Consider the following 19,837-nt stretch of genomic DNA (forward strand, 5'->3'; position numbering starts at 1 on the left):
TCGCCTGCCTTCACAAAAGGACTGGTTTTTGATGACAGAGGATGTCAAATGAATCATGCCTTCAGTGGCGACTCTCTTCACCATTTTTGAACGTGGGTTGTTCTATAAACCCCAGAGTTCAGTGCCAGACACAGAGCTTATCCAGTTCACACAAAAACGCACATTCCTCCTCTTTTTCTTGTTTTAATCTTAGCGCATGTACAGAATATGAGGAACCGGCATTTCAAGCAACGCAAGTTTCTTCATAAGCCCCCTTGTCCAATACATCCCAGGCACACACGTAATCTTTTTTGCTCACATCAGTGGGCAAAGTTTAAAAGTTTAGAGGCTATTCTGTTGGCAGTAAGGAAAGATTATAAAAAAAAATATTGTGAGATATTGAGATTTCTGTATAAGCGACTGAATCTGTGAAATTCACACTGTGCTGCCAAGTTATCAGCAGTCAAATACGTCAGAGCAGAAAAATCCTCTCAAACTTGCCACAGAAATAAATGACCTATTTTTTTTTTATTTCATCACATTAGCAGTGAATGGACGCTGCTGTTTGTATGTGAGCTTTTGTCAGAGCTAGAAGAAACTTACAAACCTCACAGGAACTGAAAGCAATACACAATATGTCACTAATGAAAGAGATATGGAAAAGTACAAAGCCTTTTCTTTACCACTTTAAACATACTGATATAGAAGTACCTTTTTCATATTATCTGGTACATATTTTTAGAGTGTCATATTATTATCCTAAATTTATACAAGTTGTTACAGTGCCTAAATAAAGTATAAGAATAGTGATCCAAGAAGGGAGACAAACTTACGTTTGACTTTAGTCATGATTTTTCTTACATAGAAGCTCTTTTGAGATTGCTTGAGATCATGTTAACAAATTAACAGAGCAAATATTTTCTTCGGATTGTATTTTAGTGAAGGTTCTCAGTTTCTAAAAGAATGAAACCTTTGAAAGTGAGTACTTTACAGTTTTAAATTTGAATATTTTCTTTCACTTTTGCTTTCTTGCAACAATAGTAAAAAACTATGTTTAGGTGTGGGTAGCTTTAATGAAATATTTGCCACATTAGAGAACACAGAACAAGAAAAAAAGAAAATAAATGTGGCTACAACAAGTTTGCAAATGCAATATGACCCAATTAATTTTCACAACAACACTTTTATTTGTATATTTAAAAATAAATTTGGTGATGACGTGAATCCATCTGGCTTTCATCTAGTTGTTCATTTTAAATTTGAGTTAGATTCATCTCCAAAGCTGAGAAAAAGAAACTTAACAGTGCCCTGTCCTGAGACGCTCTCTGTACAGGTGAAGGGAGACAGAAGAGCACTAACCAAGCTTTCATCAATCCTGCTCTGTGTCTCCCACACCCCGGTCCATGACACAGTAATGGAAAAGGAGTCTCTGCAATCTGAGCGGTCTGGTCCTTGCCCTCTGCCGGTGTTAGACTTGTAACCAGAGCCGCTCTTATAACATAAACGATTTAAATTTTCATCATTACACCTGTTTTCTATCCTCAATCATGATTAGACTCACAAGGGGAATTGCTGAGTGGTGGGTCATGTGAGAGGACCAACGCAGGGACACACAGGGCAATTTACAATTGATTATTATCCTGATATTCATGTTTTTGAACTGAATACCACAGCAGCCCGGTGAAAACCATTGATTTTAAATCAAAGCACAGCCATCCCTTGTATACTCCCTCTACCAATGTAATATTTTTTTAGTCACTTAATTTATAATAGTATTTTCTACTAAATTTTCTTAGTACTATATTTGTTGTATAGTATTTTTATCTTAACATATACTTTTTCTGCATGTTTAGTCTTGATGCCCTGAGGTAAATTGAACCAATTTGGATTCATAACCAACATCAATTCAGGGTTAGAGGTTCATTACATGTCACAGATTTGATGAGAAAATGTTTATTTCAGTCATTAAAGAAGACTTGAGACTTGGAAAAAAATGGGTTGTGGAGATTTCTGATATCTCTACATGAATACTGATATTAATTTTAAAAAAATTAATAAGTCCTTTTATGTTATCAAATGACTATAAAAATTTACATTTAGTTTTCTTTTGTAAAATTAATGTCTAAAAAAGGAGGAGTTATGACAAAGAGCTCTGTCCAAAAAAATAAAAAGATTCAGTTGTTTAACTTGACTTTTGAAATTGTATACACATCAGATTCAGCCACAAACAGCATCACAATTGTTAGTTTATGATTAATGTAAGCCTTATAGAAAGGAGCTATGTGACTTATTAGAACTCCACTGTAGGAAGGATAGAAACTATATAAAAAGATTATTTTTAATGAATTTAAAAAAATTATAAATACTTTTATGTTCCTGGTTGATCGTGTTTGGCAATAGATGTGGTCCAGCCTGGAATGGTTGTCAGTCCATCATTCATGTACATACCTTATAGGTGATTTAATGTTAGCATGTCACCAATTAACCTAACATTCATATTTTTGAAGTGAAGGGGGAAGCTAAATTGTTATTCCATGCAAATTAAAGCAGCAAAGATCTAGCTCTGAGGCAAAAGTGCTAATCAGTGCACCAAGAGGAGGGTAGGAATAAAATTTGGCACTACTTTAAAGCTATTTTAGTAATACAGCCTTTTACTTGCTTGTTTAAAAAGTACAATCAGAATTAACTGAGAAGTTTGTTTGACTGCAGGGAAATGGAGGAGCAGGAAAACAAATTTGCTTCCCCACATTTAAAATGGAGGAGCAGGTGTTCGGTTTGCTACATTGTTCAAGCACCTGTGGGTAGGAATATGTGACTGTGTGTGTTGCACAGAAACCTACAGGGGAAGTTGTCTTCAAGAAATTGCTACAATAATGACACATTTCTGAAAGAGGATTTCTACAAAATATAGGAAATAAAACTGTGGAGTTTTGGTCAAGAGGACATTTCAGACCAGCTTCAGGAGGGTTGTTATTTCCCTAAATAATGACTTCAAGAAAATCAAAAGGATTATTAAAACTTAGACTACTCTAGACAGAGGTATGATGTCACTGTGAGGGAATGTTTTTTCTTCTTCTTCTTGCTTTCTCCTAATTCAATAGGACTTTGGGCAGGGTTTTTCGTTGAAGTATGTTGTCATGGAAACTCAAGATGCCAACATCTTGACCCTGTGTGGGTGCCCTTTTATGTCTGAGCAACAATAAAGTGCCCGGAAGACAATAAGGAACCCATTCAGAGTAACGTTCCATACAGGGCAATGCTGGCAATGCAGTCTATGCACCAAATTACCTTTCATTTATTTCTATGGCAGGCACTAATTAAATTAAATCAAACCAAGTCATAAAAGCACTCCCACAAACTTATAATGGATGCAAAGTGCCTGGACATGGACAAATTATGTATTCAGTCACTCTATTTCAAAAGCCTTCCTAAAACCTGCTTGAACAGCAAAACATAAATTACATCTTTATAAAGACTCATACATCATTTTCACATAGTAAAAAAAAAAAAAAAAAAAAAGGTTAAATACATTTCAGTCAAATCATTGCATAATTCACAAGTTACATAATAATCCATATAACATGACTCTTCAGCACAGGTGAAATTGGAAGACAACGTACGGCTCAGTAAACCACACTGATGTCCTTCAGCACCCCCGTCTAGCCCTGCAATCCATCAAAGTAATTGAGCCGTACGCCAAAATAAGAAGCAATAAAGGGGTTCAAGCCCCTTTTGTTTCCCTCACTGAATCAAGGCAGCTCTGAAATGTGCCCGACCTCTTAATGTTCTACCAAAGCTTTCAGCGCATCAAAAAATAAAAATTATAAAAATAAAAAAAAAACTTAAAAAAAACAAAAGAAATTTATGTGTTCAACTCCTCTCTGCCACGATGTTTCATGTGAAGAGACCAGTGGGAGGACGTCTAAAAATGCATAGCAACAGTCTCTTTCTCTCCTGCTCCCTCTCTACCTCTCACATTCTCACACATGCACATTACCACAAACACACGTCTTCAGAAACAAATAAATACGCACAGAAATAGCACACACGTACCCCGCTCTCCAGCAGCCGTGCAAGACTCTCCGGAATAATAAGAGCCCCGGCAGTGAAGAGTAAACTACCGGGCAAGTGATATAAATGGCCTCGTGCAACAGGAATTAGCCTGAGTTTGTGGTTCAGGATAAGTAGAGGGAGAATGTGGAGTCCAGCTGGAAGGCACTGGCCCAGTCTGGGGACTGCTCCTCCATGTTAGCCTTTAGGTCCTCGTGTTGTATTACCTGATTTTGCACCAAGCAGAGCATTAGGTAAAATAACTGTTCTTACAAAACCAACCACCCATTTCCTTCCTTGAGCTTGCAGGATGGTGCCTGCATGTGCAGCAGAGTGGAGTGCGCTTTGCTTGTTGAAACCCTGCAATTCTATTTCAGGCCATCCCACACACAGTGGGAGAGGAGCAGAAATGTGTCACCCTTTAATTGTAGCTTTTCAGGTCCTTGTGAAAATTTGTGCATCTGTAGGTAAGAGAGTCCCACTTTGGATTTCAGGAACACACCTCCAGCAATTAGCACATCAGGGATATGAATAGTAGTGTGTGTGTGTGAGAGAGAGAGAGGGAAGATGAGTTTCAGAGACTGTTTGTGGATTATTTGGTTGAATGTACATTCCAGATCAGCACATGGAAATTATGTCCTTGCAGCTTTTCGATGAGTAATGCAGACGACCAGTTCGACTGTGTGTGTGTGTGTGTGTAATGTTCCAACTCATATCACCAGCATTGCCACTTACTCCAAGCTTTTTCCTCAGTCTGTTCTGCCAGCTGAACTGCAGAGCTTTATTCCTATAGGGTCAACCCCCTTTCAATTAATTTCTTGTTAGTCCTGATCCAAATAAGCTGCGGTAAGAATTTAATCCTCATAACTGGATTATGAGCTGATTGGTGCTACAAGAGAGCTGTTTGTTACTGAAACGAAGAGTTGTGTAACTTGGGATGGATGGTGAAACTGACAGCCAATCAGGGCCGCTAAGTTAATGAGCAGTTGTGTTGTTAGAATCTCTAACTCGCCTTCAGCGCAGCGGCTGCTTTCATGAGTGTCCTTGATAATAATTTTTCCAAAGAGCCAACTGATCAACACCTCCTCTTCTCTGCATGTTCGGGTTAACAAACAAGATGGAGAGAAGCAGGAAGAGAATTTGCTTGAAAGACCGCCTTTTATAAGGTTCATCCTGTGGAGTAATGGTTTCCAAACTGCGGTACAAGTACCACTGATCCTATGTAGGCTGTCTTTTCATGGCAAATGGGCTGAACTTATGCGGCAGTTTTTAGTCATGCCAGCCACTTAAAGAGCTTTTATGGTAGCCGCACACATTCATACACAAATACACAGTTCATTAAGCAACTTGGCATTAAGAGCCAGCATGAGGTGGGGGAGGAAACTGGAAGACGAGTATTCCTCCCTGTGATCCACTGAAGCTTGTTGGTGGCAGTGGATCGGACTAGTAGTCGGAAGGTAGTTGCGCATTATTGTTTGCATTGTCATAGTGTACAGTAAGGAACTATATCTTAGCTCTAGTGTACAGTAAGGAGTGTACAGTAAGGAGTGTACAGTAAGGAGCTATATCTTCAGTCTACCAAGTACCACAAATGTTGGCAGAACAAAGTAAGAGTAGAGGAGGGAGGAGAGGACGATTGTTACCAACCAGTCCAACAAACAGTTTGTGATACAACTCCAAACACAACAAATTATACCGCTGTTAAAAATGGGGCAACATGGCACAGTATTTCTAATGCGACATTAGTACTGTGTTGTATTGATTTAATGAGATACAAATCAGAAGTATGAATAAACTGTTTTTGTGCTTTGGGAATCTCTGAGTGTAATATGTAAAGAAGCCATTTTTGACTAAAAAGTCAATTATGGTATGTTTTCCAACTTTAACTGCTAAATAAAAACAGAACTTATACTACAATTACAGTATAATCTTCAACCAATTGCAAAGGGTGAATGGATATACTTATTTATATCCATTTTTTTTTCTCACTATGACATAACACAATAAGCAGAAGAAGTCAAAACACTGCCGTACCACTGTTGTAAAAAGACTTTAGAGATGGAGATTGTTTAAAAATGTGGCATTTACAGAGCTGGTGCCTGTTGGCTGGATGACAGCCAAACTGATACATTTAAGCACATTTGCAGTTCACTATATTGTGTTTACTGTTGCTATAGTATATTTGTTTACTCTGCTGTCAATAAGGATTCCTGTTTCAGTGCATGAATCTCAATGACTTTTTGATGCGTTGTGGTATTTGCTCAACTAGGACGACTCCAATACATCCAACATTCGTGCCATTATGTGATGTAGAAGCTTAAGACACTCTGTCAGAGTGGTTCCTTTCTGTGTGGCATAATGTCATCCATCTCTGGGAGAAACAGGGTAAAAATAGTAAAAATGAAAAATAAAAACCTGAGCGTCTGTTCAGGTAATGCTTGCATATTTGTGTGTACCGATATCCCTGTATAATTAATCAAGGATAACTGCGAGGTCAGCAGGGGAGTGGAAAGAGGCCAAGGGTTGACATTTCGGGCTGCTGTTGGTCCAGCAGAGAGGCTGACACACCACCATCAGTGGAGCAGTGGGTTACTGTTTGGGTCCTGTCAACACTGCTTTATTCTGTCACCATCAGTAAGTGCAAATGCTGCTATTAAGCGTTAGGTAAAGAACACGCCATTGTATTTCAACAGGAAAATTGCAACTTTGATGCTTATCTGCAGACATGAAGGGTTGGAGGAATCAAGCTGGACATACCCTCCCCCCGCAGCCTACAGTCATTTTATTGAGATGATGGAGAAAGTGCCCGAGGTTTCCTCTAATTCCTCTAGTTGTATGTAGCAAAGAGTAATGTAGCACTGTTGCTCCCCTGCCTGCTACTACAATTTTTCCTCATGTACAAAAAAGCTCATTTGGGTTGTTTGAAAATATTTCTGGGCAGGAAAACTTAAATGAGAACCACCCATCACTCTTGTTAGGCTACAGCAGGTTGAAAAAAAGTAACCTATTTTATAGTTTCATACATCCAACTGGTGCATAATGTAATCAAGCCATTTATTACCCATGTACTAAAAGTGTTACATGTTAGTTTGCTTTCTTTGTATTCTTATAATTATTCAGATAAATAATCATGCAAAGACTTAAATCGCATCTGTAATACAATACAACTGCACCCACTTTGTTCCTCGTGGTTCTGCTTTCTATGAGTTCAGTTAAATTATTTTTATTTTTTGTCTGTCACAAAAAATTACACACTTCCTAAGATGTCCTTTCAAAGCTTGAACATGAAAAAAACATGCATATCCGTTATGCTGTTTGGGACTCCACTGCTAATCTCACAAAGATTAACCTGTGGCTTCAGTTTATGAGCGCTAAAGATGGATTATTCCTGCAATCAGTGGATTATTTCCCACAGACGAGGAAACAAGATAAAAGTGGCTGAAGAATCTAAATTTAACATGACCACCAAAACCCCGGCGGGTGCACTCTGAAAATCCTTGCATCACTGCTAGGAAAATGAAAACAGATTAAAAAGATTAACAGCAATGCTGAGAGCAGATATCAGGTTTGGTTTTAGGTTTCAGAAATAAGTAATATAGTTGTGTCCTTCTATAATTGTTAATAATTCGTTAGTGGTTTACATTGTGGTGTTTCACTCACTTATCACTTTCTCAACCTACAAATGAGAATGACTCCATAGACAAATGTGTCACTAATGTCCTCTCAGTGATTTAAAGGCCTATAAATTACAATAAATGAATAAATTAAGGAATGAATTAAGTTTCATCTTTAGCTCTGATCTTGTCTGCATCAGTGTAGTTAAAAGATAAATTATGCTGACTTGAATAAACAATCCTTTATGCTAATCTTTGAAAGATGAAGGGAGAATATTACCCATTTCAGATAGTAAGGTTGCTGTTCTCGTGTTCTCTTTTAATATTGGCTTTTTGTTTTTACATGTGGAAAATCTCCTTTGAGCCAAATGAATTTGCTCACTGGATTATGTTATATAGGAATAAGTAATTTTGCGAAAATTTGATAAAACCCCCTTTTTTCATTTATTTTGCTTCTGGACCCTATTCGTCCCATTAAATCTTCTGAAAAATGGCAGATCAAACCCCCCTGAACTATCTCCTACTTGTAGGTTGTATTTATTGGAGTCATAAAATCACATTTCCTTACAGAACATTATGGGCAGATAACAGAAAATTACTTTACATAATCAGCCAGCAAAGTGGTTTTAAATATACTCTTGTTATGTTGTCTAATCTTTTTTGTTAAATACCCCACAGCAGTTCAGTTCATTTGTACCTTTAAATGCTTGGGTACAACAAAATCAAAACTGCAATAGTAGGAAATTAGAATGAGGAAAAATAACTGGTGCCCATCAAAATAACAATAAATAATGAATAGCAGTGGTAGGAGTTTCATTTCTGGAATAAATAATATCGATTGGGTCATTTTTTTTGTAGTGCGGCTCCATAAAACTGCTTTATTTTTGACTGAACGTTATGCCATCAGAATCTCACACCAACCTATTTCTTGTTGTGTTTTGCTTGCTGCTGGGAGTGTTATCAAACACTTGCCCCTGCAGAACACTAAGGCAAACTGTCCTCGCTTACTCATTTGCATCAGAAGACCGGCCGAGGTGAAAAAGGGTGATACCAGATTTCATCCGTCTGCGGTCCTGTAAAATTGATTACATCAGTCGATTATGTAAGCGAGGGAATGAGATGATGAGCCATCAAATTAGTTCCAGTGTAGCTCCGGGTGCCAGCATGAAGGGTGCCAGTGTTGGCTGATGAAAGCAATATTTAAAAAAGGGTGGCAAAGCGAATTAGTTTAATTAGTAAAAGCAAAACTATAATCTAAATCCTGCCGCACTGCCACAGCTCCTTTTTTCTAGACATGAAAGGGCACATGGCACTGATTAGAAGTGCTCTGAGGGTGAGCTGGATATGTATGAACCTTTTCTAAGTCTTGCATGTTGAAAGAGAAGAAAGCAGCATTTCTAAGCTGACAAAAAAAAAAAAAAACAACTCAGCAATTAAAGAGCTGCTTCACTTGTACACTGCAGGCAAATTTGCTCAAGTTAAACAGATTTCCAAATGCAAAACATAGATTTGATGTTGGTTTTGTGTTTTTTGTTGTTGTTTTTTTAATCTCAGATTCATATTTTGACTCTGACTGTTTCATGATTGTGTTGGTAAAGCTTTATCTATACTCTCTTCTGGAGGCAAACATCTGTGCGCTGGGGTTTTACATGCTGGATGTAAACTGCATGATTATGTCCCGAATATACTACATATCGTCGTAAGCCATTTTGAAAATGAAATTCACATTTCTTGCTTTCTCATACGAGTTAGACTTTGAGTTAGTCTCATTCTAAACTACTTGTTTGCATAATAACTATATACACTATAGTTATTACACTATGGCAGCAACACAATGGAGAATAAAACGAATTGAAGTGACTTCAACTTTGAATAGTCGTTGCCAAAAACAAACTGCTGATCTACGGGGATTTTAATACAAGATCATCCCTCTGGTTTACAGAGAGTGGTCCAAAGATGAGACAATTTTCAGTGAGAAGCTCTTGTGGGGACAAAAAAAGCCTTGTTGATCTCAGAGGACAAAGATCAAACTGGCTTGAGATGATAGAAAAGAAAAAATGAGTTGATTCTACACAGTCACCAGATTTCAGTCCAGTAGAACACCTTTAGGATGTGGTAAAACAGGATATTTGAGCCATGGACGCATATCTGACGAATCTGCAGCTGCTGCATGATGCATTGATGTCAATATTGACCCAGAAAATATTTCTGGGACCTTGCTGAATCTGTAACATGAAGGATAAAGGCAGTTCTGATGGCAAAAAAATGAAGAGTCTATCCTGGTACTAGCAATATGTATCTAATAAAGTGGGCTTAGAGGATATACTTGGCCAAAATTGGATTGACTAAAGCAGTACCCTGTATTTTTTGTTTGTTTTTTAAGTGGCTTTTGTTAAAATGGGTAAACTAAACCAACCTGTGGTTCTTGGAAGATGTTAAACACTGACAGATATATAGAAACTGTTTTAGCTGAAACCTTTAGACCTCCTCCTGTACTACTGGACGATCTGGTTCTTTGCCGGAGCGAGGCTGTTAAAATTTGTGAAGAGCTTCCATTATCTCCAGAGGAGTGAAGGAGAGGAACACGTTGCATCTGCTCTCAGCTTTCTGGTGCAGAATGATAAATGATCCGACAGCCTTCACAATCGCAGGAAAAGCAAGGCTGGCGAAAAATCCTGCTGCCGAGTCCGTAAAAGGCGTTGGCTGATTAATGACTGTATGTTGGACTAATAACTTCACTCAGTGTTTGTTTACTGTTACATAATTGCCTACATACAGCACTGACAGTGGCTGACAACTCCGAACCTGCTGAGACAATTAGAGTCCTCCTTTTGTTTGGCGTTTGTGTGCAAAGGGAGTCAGTTTCAGACCTCCAGTGTCTTAGATTGCAGCTGTCTAATTACATAAATAATATTCCAGAGTAATCTCCATCTCCCTGTTCGTATAGGAAGGCACTTTTTTAGTAAATAGAACATTTAAAAACTAAAGACACGCTCTATAGAGGGAACGTACTGTGCCTCCAGAAAATATCCACACGCCTTTCCATTTCCTTACATTATAATCTCATTCTAAAATAAATTTGAGGAGTTTCTGTTTCTCTCAGAGATCTACATAATGACAAAGTTAAAACATGTTTCAGACATATCTCCACATTTGTTAGTATCTTACTTTCTAAATAGTCAAATCCCTGACTTCATATTTTGTTGAACCACTATTGACAGCAAATGCAACCTCTGGTATTCCTGCTTTTGTGTCTGTGAGCTTTGTTTTGGTATTTTCCCCATTTTCTTTTCTGTGGATCCTCTCAAACTCAGTCAGCTTGAATGAGCAGTGTTGCTTTCACTCATTTAGAGGACTTCTCAGAGATGTACAATTGGATTTGAGTAATCTCTGACTGGACCACCAAAGGGAATTCTGCTTTGAAGTCACTCCTTTCTTATTTTGGCTCTGTTTATTGGGTCAACGTTAGGCTTAGAGAAGTTGGACTGGATGGATGGACGGAAACAGAGAAAGACAGACAGATAGATAAATAGAGATTTTTTTTTAAATAAAAGCCAGGGAACTTTTCTTGTAATCATCTCATCTCAGATTTGTTTTGGCAAAATTCAAGCAAGGCACCATTAGAGTTTTGCCTGTACATACCCTGAAAAGACAAAGAACTGAGTTTCATCTTCCAAGGGGTCAAGAATAAAATTACATAAAACTGTCCTTGGTGGCCTTGTTTGGGAAGTGCTTGCAGCTTATTTTTCCCAGCATGTTTTCGGGGCAGGAATTTTTTTTATGCATGGTGTCTGAGAAATGTGATTCTGGTGTGCCTATGTTGGGAAAGGACGTCCAGAGACTTCTATAAAATCAGAAACGTTCGTTCTTGTAAAGTATCACGTCTTTGCCAGAAAGAACTACGTTCTTGTACTGGCAGCCATGGAGGAGAGAAAAAATTTTAATGTTTTTGCTGAGAATGTATTGGCCTTAATGGACCATTCTGTTCTCGCTTTACTCAGTTTGATCAGATCCCAGGAGGATCCTTGTCGTTCCAAGCTTCAGTTTGTGAATAATGGTGACTGCTGCAAACCCTTTCTAGATTTGTTTCTTTCCCAAACATAATTTGGCTTCTGAATTCCCTTTATTGCTACGAGACCTTATATAGACTAGTGTGCTTCATTTCAAATCAGTCCATTCAGTTGAATTTACAACAGCTGGACTCCAGTCAAGATACAGAAACATCTTAGGGCTGATCAGTGGAGATCAGATACACCTGGACTCTGTTTTGAGTGTCAAAACAAGAGCTCTGATCACTCATGCTTCTTTTACATTTGAATCTTTGTATTGTTTAAAGATAAACAAAACCTGCAGTCATATTGTCATTATTCCCTGATTATTGCAGAATTCTTAAAAAGAAAAGAAAAAAAAAAAAACCAACCATATTCAGAAGAAGAAAAGAAATGTGAATACTTATTGCGCTGCACAAAGAGAATAAATATTAGTTTGGCATTACTTTTTCATGGTGTTTACTGGTTCTGTTCTGCATGTTAAGAGTTAATAAAGCCGCGGTCCAGCTCTGTGCTTCAGCTGAGCACCTTCTCTCATGTCAGCTTTTACATAAATAAGAGCTTTTCCTCTCCATCATTCGCTCTCCTTCTCTTTCTCTTATGCACACCCACACAGAGCCTGTCAGAGGCACATGAGGATGGGTGGAGGAAGGAGAGAGGTGGGTGAAGCATGACACGTGAAAAAAGGAGCAGCGTTGCTCTTAACACTGAATCCGCAGCCCTTTATCTGTTGTTTCGCAGTATTTCTTGTTCTGTCCCTCTCTTTCTCACAAAAACCATATGTTTCCAAGTGTAATCCCTCTCTGAGGAATTCTAGCAATTGTGAATTTTTTTCTCCTCTCTTTGCTCTGAAAATTACATTATACTTGTGAATATCTGCCCTCTCCTGGCAACGAGATTTTGAATAATCTCATTTAATTCGTGTGTAAATGAGGGCTCCGCTAATTGGTCTGAATGGAAGGAGATGAAAGTGACGGTAAAAATATCGGGTTCAGTGACAATTTGGGCTCTGTGAGCCGTAAAAAAAAAAAAAAAAAAAAAGGTTACAGCAGGTACATTATCCTTTGTTTAACCCTGTCCTTGTACATGCTAGGAGAAAAGCTCAGAAGAAAATTTTTCTCAGCAGAGATGATGGCTAGAAATAAGAGCTATTACTTTCAGGTTTGTTTCTTTGCTTGTACTTTCGTGTTACATCAATAAAGTCACACATTTCTGCAGATACTCGTGGATGGCTGTTGTTCAAGACTTTGCACACTAATTGGTTGCCATGGTAGCTCGCAGGGTTTGTTTTTTTCTTCAGCTGACCCACAGTTAGATGGTTAGATGGCTGCTGCCTCACTAAAAACACTTCAGATGAGCTGTCTCCTCATCCATGTAAAAGTCACTGCACCTGACTGAAATTGCTTTTATCAGTGTCAGATGTATGGAAACAAAATTTGATTTTTCTCAAATTGAATGCATCTTTAAAGGTATCAGTCACTTTTTGTAAAGTGGCCAAAAAGAGATTTCTTTTTTAATTTCTAATTTTAACAATGAGATGCTTTACTGAAACTGGTTCTTTCCTTTGTAAGTACAAAGTCAATTTCAAGTCACATAATTATGATGTGTAGTCAAGGTTCTCAGGAACCTCAAGTCTAGGTTATTACAAACTTACTCACAGCCCTTCTTCTTTTTAAAATTTTATACAATCACAAATTATAATATTTTTCATTAGATTGTATGATAGCCCAAAACCCAGCAGTGCATAATTGTGAAATAAAAGGAACATGATAAATCATTTTTAATGAGATACAAAAAAGTAAACAAAAAGGTAAGATTGCATAAAAAGCATAATATATGTGCAGTAGAGCAATTCAAAAACAGGGCTTATGCAATTTATAAATTAAGAGGCGTAAGTGTTAGTGTTTATATGTATATTTGAGTATGTTTCATACACCTTTTAATATAGTGCCATTAATTTGTAAGAGATGAGCCCTGAACTGACCCATTAAAACATTGATATTTGATCTCAACTTACTGTTCATTTTATAATAAAATGCATGTATAAAAGAAAAAGGTTCTAGTATCAGTTTTCTGATTGTTATGCTAATGTTAAACTAGTCTGCGCAGGTAGCATATTTTAATACCTTTAACAATCTATTTTTTCTGCAATCATCTTCTCCAATGTAGGCAACATTTATTAAAAGATTATGTTTTTTAAGACCTCTAGTTTGTTTTAACTAGTTTGACAAACCACTATGAAGAGTCAAAATTACACTATATTAGAGGAAACCCAAACAGGTTTTTGATCTTGATATGATCAACAATGTTCTAGTTTTACAATATAAAAGCTTTAATTTATCAGCAATCGTTACCTTCTGACTGCTTCAAGAATTGGTTAGTTTCTCAGAGGGAAACAAGTTTAGTTGTTTGCATTCTACAACTTGGCCACTAGATGTCACTAAATCCCACATGTTCCTCCTCTAACAAACAAAAGTGTCAGTTTCACATTTTCTCTTTTTCTGCTTCATTGTCTCCTCTGCTTTCTTTCTCGCCTGATACCCAGAGATTAATATGAGTGTAACACCTTAAAAAATGGCTTAGTTAGAGAAGAGGAGAGGGGTGAAGTCCCACTGTGTTGAAATCTTCTTGGCAGCTGTGACATATAAAAAGGCCGTGACGCATCATTTCATGCTTTAAATGAAATTAAAAGTACATAAATAAGTTGTCACCATTAGCGTTACTGCACATCTGACAGATCATAAAATACAGCAGTAGGCTGGCAATGCAGCTGTGCCTCTTGTCAGGTCTGTTTGATGCTGTCTCATTTTGTTAAATGCCTGCTGTTCCTTCTTATGATCTCTCTTCATCTTCTTGCCTTCTTCCACCTGTACTAAGGAGGATGGCAGAAGAGGAGGTGACAGTAAAAGATCATGTCATGGTCAGAGTGCAAATCCAAATTAAACACGACTGATTTTGTGCACTAAACCAATAAACATGAACAGAAACATAGAGCCTGATATGCTATCAAAGTTTACTTTAGTCCTTTGAGAATCCATTGCTGTATCGATTGAGTTGCTCATCATGTTCATAGAGGTTTGACGTTGAGTAAAATCTGTGGGGGATGGTGTGTTATAGTTGTAAGTTGCAAGTTGTGAGAAGCATTCAGATTTTATGCACCACAAATCTGGAACAAACTTTCAGAAATGGCAAAGATACTGAGGCACTAAGTTCCTTTAAATCAAGACTAAAACCTCATTGCTTTTGAGCTGCCTTTGATTAATAATGACTGGAACATTGATTCATTTTAGTCTTCAATCAATGTTTGATAATGATTACACTTGATTTGACGATGGTATTTAACATCTACCTTTTTGCTGAAATGTGTTACACAAACATCCTTGACTTGATTTGACTATACACTTCAACAATGTAACCATTTTCCTCAGAATTTTTTTTTTTAACCTCTGTCAGTGTTGCGGACGTCCACTGTGGAGTCCAAAACCAAGAAGTTTATGTAGGTTACGTTCACTAAAACTGAGAGGGTCCTCTTCCTTTAGAGGTCTTGCTGTTTCAATGTCACTGTACTTGGAATACACATGCTGTTGTCCATCTCAAATGCAGATTTAAATGAAATCAAAACAATACTCCATTTTTTTTGAGTGAAAGAAAACACTGAAAATTACTGATTTTGAACATGAGTGGCTGGATTTAAACATATAGAGTGGATGAATAAAAAATATTAGGAATATTCAACAAGAAAAAAAGAACAAATCAACAACCTTCCATCACAGAACTTCAGCCTTGGTTCAGGATCCTCCTAGAAAGTACTCCTTCCCTAGTGGTGCAGCCTCTGGGGTAACTTTTCAACCCTAGTTATCTGATTTGCTTTTAGTTCCTGCTATAGAAGCAACAAAGGGAGAAAGTCCAAGAAAAGTAACAGAATCCTGCAAAAGGTGACTCAATTGAAAACCCTAAAGTCTAAAGCTTTCCATTTCATTAGATCTCATAAAGTGATTTTATTAACTTGTGTGAGCTAATGTAAAACTGTACTGATAAGTCATGAAATCACTGGCTGCTGTCCAGCTTTGTCAGTTTCTGTATAAACCTTTTTTTCCCCCTGAAATATAAAACTGTAGTTACTTTCATACACCGAACTAAAGCAAACAGGAAACCAAACAACATCTCACTCCAACTCCATGAGCAACACCATAAATAAACCTTTACAAGTGCAATATTGTTCTTTTCCCCTCAGTGTTATAATCCATCTGTCAAAAGAAAAATGTCCCAAAATTAGCCCCCTCCAGGAAGTAGAACTTCACAACTTGCCTCCCCCTGCGTGAGTTGCTGGGTAAGAACAGAGGAGTGTGTCTGTGACAAACCGGTCGTGCTTGCGAGTGTGTATTACGTCAAAAAGTCACACTCATCAGCGGCCTTCTGTACAATGTGACTGTTCAGTCAAAAGTTTGAGTGTGAGGATGACACATTGCTTTGGAGCTGCCGGGCACGGAAGCTGTCTCTGTTTAACAATGCACAGCGGAGACTTACAGTACATCTTAATAGGCGGAGTGCAAGGGGACCATTAATCTGAGCACTGGTGCAAACAGTGATGTTGTCATCTCCTCAAAGTGTTTGCAGAGAACATGCCACAGCCTTCTCTGTGAATTTGCTATGGCTATGCAACAGAGAAACGGGATGAACATTGCATTCATTTCAATCCATTAACCTCCCTACACTTGGATTTTGTTTGGAGTTTCATTAAATCCAGATTAATGGAAGCATTAAAGTGTTTTGCTGGAAGCACACTAGTGTCACAAAGTATAACTCATCTTTTTATTATTACAGACTTTTGTTGGCTTGGACAGTGTATGCTAAAAACTGTCTTTGTGACTTGAAGTTAGAGTGAGAAGATCATTTCTGAAGTTCAAAGCACAATTGTGAGATCTTAGCTGTAGCTTCACAACCCAGCTGAGTTCCTCTGTAAATAAATATTAAAATCTCACCCAAAATACTGAATAAACCTTGCTTCACAATTCCTTCAAAGCAACATATTTCCTGCCACTTTTTCCCCCTTTCATATAACATTCCATTAATAGGTTTGGAGATGTATACTCCATCAACAACCAGTTTTTGCTAAGCCTACTGTCACTGTCTGTTGAATGTCAGCATTTTCTCCATGATCATGTGGGCCATAACCAACCATTTCTCCATTAACAATTGTTTGTAGTTATGCAATGTTTCCAGAAACAGAATTGTGGGTATTTATTAGCTGTGATTGATCAATCTACCCATCCATTAATTCTTCCATTTCAACAAGCATATAATCAGATGTAACCAATACAACTAAGATAGATCTAAATTCTGTTATGTTTAATTTAATTCAGTCCTACTTCAGTGCGGTCAAACTTATATTTAAATGCAATTTTCTTGAAATTATAATAATCAAAGAAGCACAGCAGATTGAATGAGATAATTTACTGTGCAGTAACCTTCTTCCCTAGAAAGCACGTGGAGACAGTGGAAAGAAACAACCTTTTCTTAACAGAAAGCAAGAAGTTATAAAGGAAAATTAGTTTGAACTTCCAATTTAACAATCCCATTTGTACTATCAGTTTTTGTTAGAGTTTATTATTTTCCAAGGATAGTTCTTTGTTTTCTGGTAGTGATAAATGATACAATAAATGTAGATAAATATAATTTCTAAGAGCTCAGATAATAAATTAGGTAAAATATCGTTATAGTAGCTTCTAGTAGCTAGATGAGCTTGTGATAGAGATTAAGAGAAAAGGGGCTGAGAATCTGTTGGCCTCAGAAGCACACCATAATGCAAAACAAATCCCATTTTCACCCTGATATTGTCAGTGCCAGAGTGTAGTTAGTACTTGATTTCAGGCTTTCCAGTATTGTACCCCTGATCTCATTCCATGCCATCACAGTAAGTCATGTTTGAACTGATGTCTACTCACTCAGTCTCTGTGCACTAATGACAAAGAGCCTCAGGCCAGGCTAGACGCTCAAGGTTACTCCCCTGCGATCCGTCTTCACAAAGAAATCAGCAACCCTCATCTTAGAGAAATAAAGAAAATCTAGATCTGCTGGGATAGAGGCTGACTCACTGGCTCAGTCTGTTCAGATGTCTTCTGTTTCTTGGCCACAGCTTAAGCCGCTCCCCCCCAAGCCCCCTTACAAGCCCCCACTCTGATTTCTAATCTTTAGGAAATAGTATTATTGCCTGAAACTATAACAGAGAAGAGCTGTCTGCTAGTTTTGAGAGAAATCCTTTTGATTCGCGGATGTCAGGCCCTGTTCACAGTTTCTCACCTGCCATCATCTGCTGTTGTTTCAGTCAGTGAACTGCAAAGACCTCGATACGTGACCTGCAGACATAACAAAGGCCTCGTCTGCTGCTGGGTTTTCTGCACTGACATGCCTGATCGCGCTCTCCGATGACATCCAACAACCTGAAGTTAAACGATCTCTTTCAAATGTTAAGTCATATATAATTCTGATGATACTACGTTTTCATTCCAATGATCTTCTAATACCTATCCACTCAGCGGCTATTAAATTAACAACCAACAGGATGTAAACACGACTCAATCTCGTGTTCGATCTTGGTTCGCTAAATATTCCTGCTGCCTGGAAAATGAGTTGCATGTCGTTTTCATACTTTGGTGGTGGAGGCGATGCCTATTCCTGTTAATTATTCATAAGTCAGTAATGTGTGCATCTGTTCTCCTCTCAGACAGAAAGAAGGAGGAGGAGAAAAGCAAACTGATCATCTAAAGATAAATTAGATTGTGCTGCAAGTTTTAGGGTTATATTTTGGGGTGATATGCGCCTTTTTTTGTGGGAACTCAATGGAAACCAGGGAGATGTTACTCCTTATCTGTGTTGGAGAGCTTAAAATATATTTCCAAATAAGAATCCAGATTGAATCATGCCCTTTTTGACTGCATGTGTTTTTATCTGGGACCTGCCATTGTGATTCTGATCTCAAGGGTGCAGAGAGAAGCATTTTTAAGGTAATATTTTCAAACAAAAGGGCTTTGAGCTGAAAAGGTGTATTTCTTTGAATCTTAAGCGATCACTATGGTAACACATGGTGAACACCTAATCTGTTTCAGCTGAGAAAAAGAAATCTGCAACCTTTCCAATGATTCTTTTCCTGATGATATCCATATATTCATTCTCGCTGAATATATTATGTCTGCAGGTTAATTACGGCACCAACTGAAGCCGACTTACAGGCTATAACACAATCAGAATGTTTCATGTTGCCACGGAATCACAGATTGTCCACATTTAGTGAGGGAGGCAGAAATGGCATAGTGAATGACATGGCTTTTTTCATTTGATCCTTTTCCACATAGAAGTGTATTTTTACCACAGTCTGCAACATCTTAAGCCTTTTGTTTACTTAAAAACCAAAAATCAATTATCACAGCATTACAGTCCCCAAATCTGGCGTTTGTATAAGAGTGACAAGAAAAAATGCCACTGTTGAAAAAAGTTCTGTCCGCGAATTGCCAGAACCTTTATTTGTTTTTATTTTAGAAAATGAATCCAGCAACTCATCCTGAACACGCTTTCTCACCCATGAAACATGGAGGGGAAAAATAACATTGTGCTGATGCTTCGGCACAGACAGGAGGACCGGTCAGAGCTGATGGATAGATAGATAGAAGGAGCTAGACGCAGCATAATAATAGAAGAGAAACTAATAGTTGTTAAACAAGACATGAGACTGGGATAAAGGTTCACCTTCAAGTCGGAGAAAGACTCTAAACAAACAACCAGAGCTACGTGATGGTTTAGATCGCAGCATATTTATTTGTTCGAAATAACTCAGAGTTCAGAGCTAAATACAACCATATGTTGCAAGACTTATAAATTACTGTTCAGAAATGCAAAGATGAATCAAATAACCTCTCAGTTTTTTGTATGCAAAGTTTGTAGAAATATACTATAAACAACCAGGGGTCAGAATACAAATATATCTTTCCAGCTTTTGCATTGTAAAACTTTTCATTTCATAGTTATGACTTTTGCTTTTGTTTGTAGCATAAAACCCTTAAATTAGACGTAAGCGTATGAAATTGTCACATTACAGGAAAGAGTTAAAGGGATGTAAATACTTTCGATGAAAAACCAAACAAAAGGAAA

The sequence above is a fragment of the Poecilia mexicana genome, unplaced genomic scaffold, assembly GCF_051168715.1.
Source record: "Poecilia mexicana isolate PSO_F unplaced genomic scaffold, ASM5116871v1 scaffold_7, whole genome shotgun sequence".
Taxonomy (NCBI): Eukaryota; Metazoa; Chordata; class Actinopteri; order Cyprinodontiformes; family Poeciliidae; genus Poecilia; species Poecilia mexicana.